The sequence below is a fragment of the Calonectris borealis genome, chromosome W (genome assembly GCF_964195595.1).
Source record: "Calonectris borealis chromosome W, bCalBor7.hap1.2, whole genome shotgun sequence".
Lineage (NCBI taxonomy): Eukaryota > Metazoa > Chordata > Aves > Procellariiformes > Procellariidae > Calonectris > Calonectris borealis.
The window spans coordinates 40,443,574-40,449,573 of NC_134351.1; positions in this window are offsets into that span (position 1 = coordinate 40,443,574).

A 6,000-nucleotide genomic window follows, 5' to 3' on the forward strand; every position below is an offset into this window, starting at 1 on the left:
TTGTTGTTATAACTACCCAGAAGAGACGATGGAAATATGCTGGAGGTAGCAGGAAAAAAGCTAGACACCTGCCCCTATAGAAGTGCCCCCTGGGCATTTGAAAGAATCAGTCAGCTGAAATAATGTTTGTCAAGAATTTTCTGGCAATGGAAAGGGGAACATTGTTACGGGACCTACCAACACAGAACACATGCCAAGAGCCATGTAAAATAGGTCTTGATACAGACTTGTTCAAGCTCTTTGGGATTTTTAACAGCAAGAAAACTGTTCAGGATTTAAGGATTATTAAGGTGCAGTAGAAACGTTTTATCAAAGTTAGAATTGCTGCCTTTGGAGGTAAAAACTCAGAAGAACAATTGTAACTTGGAAAGAATGAAGATAGTGAGATGTTAAAATGATTTATTGCTTTGTGAGGTGACTATCTGTTCCCAAAATTAGATTCTTTGTTCTTAAAGCAGTGACAAAAAATCACAAATTTGTTGGCAGTAATGTGCAACTCCCCGTAATAATACACAATAATTTTTTTAAGTTAGAATTGTTCTGTTAAACTAGTGTTGATTTTTATCTTTCACGACTGACAATGAAAATAAGCGTTCAGACCAAGACAAGTGTGGTCTTTCTGAATGGCAGTCTAAATGACTTTTAAAATGTCTTCTAACTATCTGCTCTTCTAACATTGATTCTATGAAATCGTGCCCTGCTTTCTCTTGGTGGAGGGCTGATCACATGGAATTTTGATCAGTAGTTAGGAAGGAGTCACCTGGAGGCTGAATAGTAAGGAAAATAGATTTGCAGAACACATTAGGTGCTTGATCATATAACCTGCTTCCTACTGAATATCTACTCCTGAAAATTTAAAATACATCTTCAGGGCCATCACACTGCACCGGCTTCACACACCAAGTGGATTTTATGCTATCTATCTACAGGGACCACATTATTTTGTGCACATAGGGTGTAAAAGGCTCTGAACTCCATTTTCCCACACTGGAATATATGTGACAGCAATTATGTAACAGGGACCAAACTCATTTTTAAGAGCTTAAAGAAATTTCACTTTCCTTCATGAAATGCACACTTCTTAAGACCTCAAAGCTGTACTTACTCAGTTCTAAACAAAAGCTAAATTATACTTCAAGGATTCATTATAGCAATTTTTATTCAGAGCCTCATTACTTCTGGTATATGAGTAACTTTCTTGTTGATAAATTGACACAGTTTTCACTTTTTTTCCCCACTTTGCTTCTTATCTTTAAAGATCAGCAACAACTAATCATAGCAACTATGGATTTTGTATGCACATCATTTCCTATTAAAGGAAATGCAGTGTATTACTTGTGAGTCACTACAAAATGAAAAGTTTTGATTATCTGCTCTTTTGAATAAAATTGATATTCATGGTACTGTGCTGCTGCAAATTACCATCAAATCATCAATTACAGTGTTGACTAATAGTTTTTTTGTAACTTTGCCCCTCAACAGGAAAGCAAGTGGTTTTATAACCAAAATTTGCCTTTCGTCTATACACTGGTACTCAGTGCCCCTCATCAGGACTCACACAGCATTTTCAAAGACCCAAGCGTGTCCTTCAGGTCAAGTGTGTAATGCTTGTTTCATGCAGGATGCGTTGCTCACAGACTTCCCACTATGCACAGTCCCACCCTGGGGCTAGCAGTTGGAGGTTTCCCAAAGGCAGCATGGTGCTCTGCAGCACCACCTCCTGCCAGGAGCTGAGACCCCCAGAGCTGGAGGAGAAACATCTTTTGGCCTTTAAGCTCACAGGCAACAGCACAGCCCCCCAGCTCTCCTCCTTCCCTGCCATCACATCCTCAGCTCTGCCTTGCCCAGGCTCCTGGAGCCCAATGGCAGGTTGGAGACTATAGCGTTACAGCATGCACCTGAGCACTCCTGGTGAGTCTGAGCAAACTGTTCTCGAGCGAAGGCAATCTCGGCTCCTCTCCCATGGGAGATGTCCAGGCTGAGCCCCCTCCCCCACCCTGCCCTGGGACACTGTATTGGATTTGCGTGGCAAGGTTTTGGTAGCGGGGGGCTACAGGGGTGGCTTCTGTGAGTGTCCTAGTTCCGGATGGGACAGAGTTAACTTTCTTCCCAGTAGCTTGGGGGGTGTGCTGTGTTTTGGGTTTGGTATGAGAGGAGTGTTGATGGCACATTGATGCTTTGGTTGTTGCTGGGTGGTGCTTGCACCTTTTTGGCCTCCCATGACCTGCCAAGCGCAGGCGAAGCTGTGGGGGGTGGGAAGCATAGCTGGGGTGGTTGACCCAGCTGGCCAATGGGGTATTCTATACCATGTGACATCATGCTCAGTATAAAAACCAGGGGTGGGGCGGGGGGGCTCGGCCCCCCGTTCGTGACACACAGTCAGCGAGTGGTGAGCAGTTGCATCATGCATCGCCTGCTTTGTATATTCTGTTATTGTTGTTGTTCTCATTGTTATTATTACTGTTCTGCTTTGTGTTATTTCAATTATTAAACAGTTTTTATCTCAACCCGCGAGTTTTCCTACTTGTGCCCTCCCGATTCTCTCCCCCAGCCCACCGGAGGGTGGGGATGAGCGAGCGGCTGCGTGGGGTTTATTTGCTGGCTGGGGTTAAACCACAACAGTGAGAAGCTGCTAGAAGCTTCCCCCATGTCCGATAGAGCCAATGCCAGCCGGCTCCAAGACGGACCTGCCGCTGGCCAAAGGTGAGCCAATCAGTGATGGTGGTAGCGCCTCTGTGATAACATAATTAAGAAGGGGAAAAAACTGCTGCGCAACAGCAGCTGGGAGAGAGAGGAGCGAGAATATGTGAGAGAAACAACTCTGCAGACACCAAGGTCAGTGAAGAAGGAGGGGGAGGAGGTGCTCCAGGCGCCGGAGCAGAGATTCCCCTGCAGCCGGTGGTGAAGACCATGGTGAGGCAGGCTGTCCCCCTGCAGCCCATGGAGGTTAATGGTGGAGCAGATATCCACCTGCAGCCCATGGAGGACCCCACGCCAGAGCACGTGGATGCGCCCGAAGGAGGCTGTGACCCTGTGGGAATCCCATGCTGGAGCAGGCTCCTGGCAAGACCTGTGACTCCGTGGAGAGAGAGGAGCCCACGCTGGAGCAGGTTTGCTGGGAGGACTTGTGACCCCATGGGGGACACACCCTGAAGCAGTCTGTTCCTGAAGGACTGCACCCCGTGGAAGGGACCCACGCTGGGGCAGTTCGTGAAGAACTGCAGCCCATGAGAAGGACCCACATTGGAGAAGTCCGTGGAGTACTGTCTCCCGTGGGAGGGACCCCACACTGGAGCAGGGGAAGAGTGTGAGGAGGAAGGAGCGGCAGAGACAACGTGTGATGAACTGACCGCAACCCCCATTCCCCGTCCCCCTGTGCCACTTGTGGGGAGGAGGTAGAGAAAATCGGGAGTGAAGTTGAGCCTGGGAAGAAGGGAGGGGTTGGGGGAAGGGGTTTTAAGATTTAGTTTTTATTTTCTCCTTATCCTACTCTGATTTGATTGGTAACAAATTACACTAATTTCCCCAAGTTGAGTCTGTTTTACCGGTAATTGAATGATCTCTCCCTGTCCTTATCTCGACCCATGAGCCTTTCATCATATTTTCTTTCCCCTGTCCAGCTGAGGAGGGGAGTGATAGAATGGCTTTGGTGGGCACCTGGTGTCCAGCCAGGGTCAACCCACCACAGACACCTCCCACTGCTGGTGGGGAGCAGGTGCTTGGGGTGGACTCTCCTTTGTGCGTGAGAGCAGTAGAAGCCATCCTGTCATCCAGTCTGGCTGTCGGGACCTGCTGGCCATTACACATGCCTTGGACACTCACAGCTATAGGTGGGCACTGGCATATATTTAAATAAAACATTATGTAAAGCTCAGTTATTAAAACAACCTGCGGCAATAGTAAAGGGTACGACTGAATATCACACAACAAAAATAAAAATTACAGAATCATCACAATGGCAGGTGATAAAAGATCATAATAATTTCTCTGAAGAACAATTATTCTGTCTTTGGACAACTGAACTTTAATTAACTGACAGATATCGGCAAATACCTTCCAGCACAGTAGAGCTGGCTGAACTCAAACACAAAAGCTGGGTGATGATGATTCCTTCTATCTCATTCAGATGTCAGAGCTTTGATTAGGCTGATGGGGGAACTTGCTGAGAGTCTCAGCTGATCCCACCTTGTTGCCCCTGGTCCCAACCCACTTCTGGTGGTGGTAAGTCGCATGAGGTGCCTGGCCCAACAGGAGCTGGAGACATGCAGCTCCACAGCCTGCAGCTGCCACCAACTGCAAGCCAAACCAGGCACCTCCTGACATCAGAAGTACCTGGTCATGGATTTTGCAGATCCCAAAAAGCCCTTCAGTATGGAGCTGGGGGTGTGGAGAGACAAAACCTAACATCTCTGGGAAGGTTTCACAAGCTTTTGAATTAGGAAGTCTATGTTTACAAGGAAAAGATACTCCTCTATGAGTTTTGTGGACCCAAGGACTACATCCAGCAGATACCACAATAAGCTGTTTCAAAGCTCTTTGTTGTAGCTTCTGTGAGCATACTACAAGACATGACAAAATGAGCAACATCTCTAAGTAGCTCTTGGTTTCAATCCCTGTCAAATTTAGGTGCTGTAGTAAACTGAGCTTTAAACTGGGCACCTCTTGGAGGAGGTCTGAACACAGCCCTGAGTTTCTGGTTTCTCTTAAAAATATTTTGGTTTGGAAATCTGGCTCCTTTTCTAGGCAAAGGAGATTAATAACACATGCTTCTAACTCTACCATAATTTAATTAGAGTTAAATTAAATCCTCCTTCAGTCCCGCCACATACAACAATTAATTTGAAGCCAAAATGAAGTGCCCCAAATGAAGAGATAACCAAATGGGATCTCTGACTGTTTAATCAGTCAAGCTCCAGCCTCACCTTTGGGAATGTGAAGGCAGTTCCTTATCGTACAAAAGATCCTGTGTCTTCATGCTGCTGTAAGATCCTGAGTTGAGCTGAAGCTTTGAGAAGAAGCAACATTACTGGCATTACTGGTTAAAAAAGACTCCTGTTAAAGTACACTGGGTTCCTTTAAGTAGGGGAGATGATGAAAACTAGAAAAGACCAGCTCAGAGGCAGGAAGAATTGGATTCTCAAAATCAGAAGCAGAGAAGAAGTAAATCTGGGAAGCTTTACAGAGCCATCCCCATGTAATAGAGTCCATTCTTAATGCAGCTGATGCACGTTTATCATCTCATTACATCAAAACATGTAGCTCTCTTTGGAGGGAGATTGTTTTTGACCGATCCATTTGTCACTACAGCAATATCAGCCCTACCTGTCCGAACATAATATTTTTTATGTTAGAAATAGATTCTTCACAAAACATGGAAATTGCTGTATGTTTACTATCATAATTTTGTTGGTTTGAACACAGATAATGGGGATTACAAAAATAAGAAAACTGCTCATTCTCAGCCCATCTGAGCTGTCAATCTCTAAAGTCAGTCGAAGGTACAATTTTCTGGGGAGCTGGGAATGCAGTGGAAATGCTTTTTAGATGATCCAATCTAAAATGAAGAATGGGATAGACCGAATCCTTGGGGATTTGCCCCACTGGTTTTGGCTTGTTCTTATTCCAAACCAGCTTAATTCAGGAATGTGATCCATCAGAGTCTGTTCCCATATCTTGGCTTTTTTGGAGAGTTGTTCTTACTGTCTTAGCAGGGAAAAGTGGAGCAGGAGAGGAAAGTTCTGGCAAGTGTGTATTTGCATACTTTACAGAGGACACATCAAAGACAAGTAGACTTCGGAGCCTGCATTGCATCAAACGCAAAAGAAAAATCAATTAGAAAAGGCCAGGCTGATTCATCATAACCCAGGGATACGATTATATTACTACACAGATGCATAAGACCCCATCATTGAAAAGCCAGCAGTTCTCCCACTGACTTTAAAACAACTGTCACAAAAGCTATAGCACTGCTTAACTCTGGATAATAAGATCACACAAATA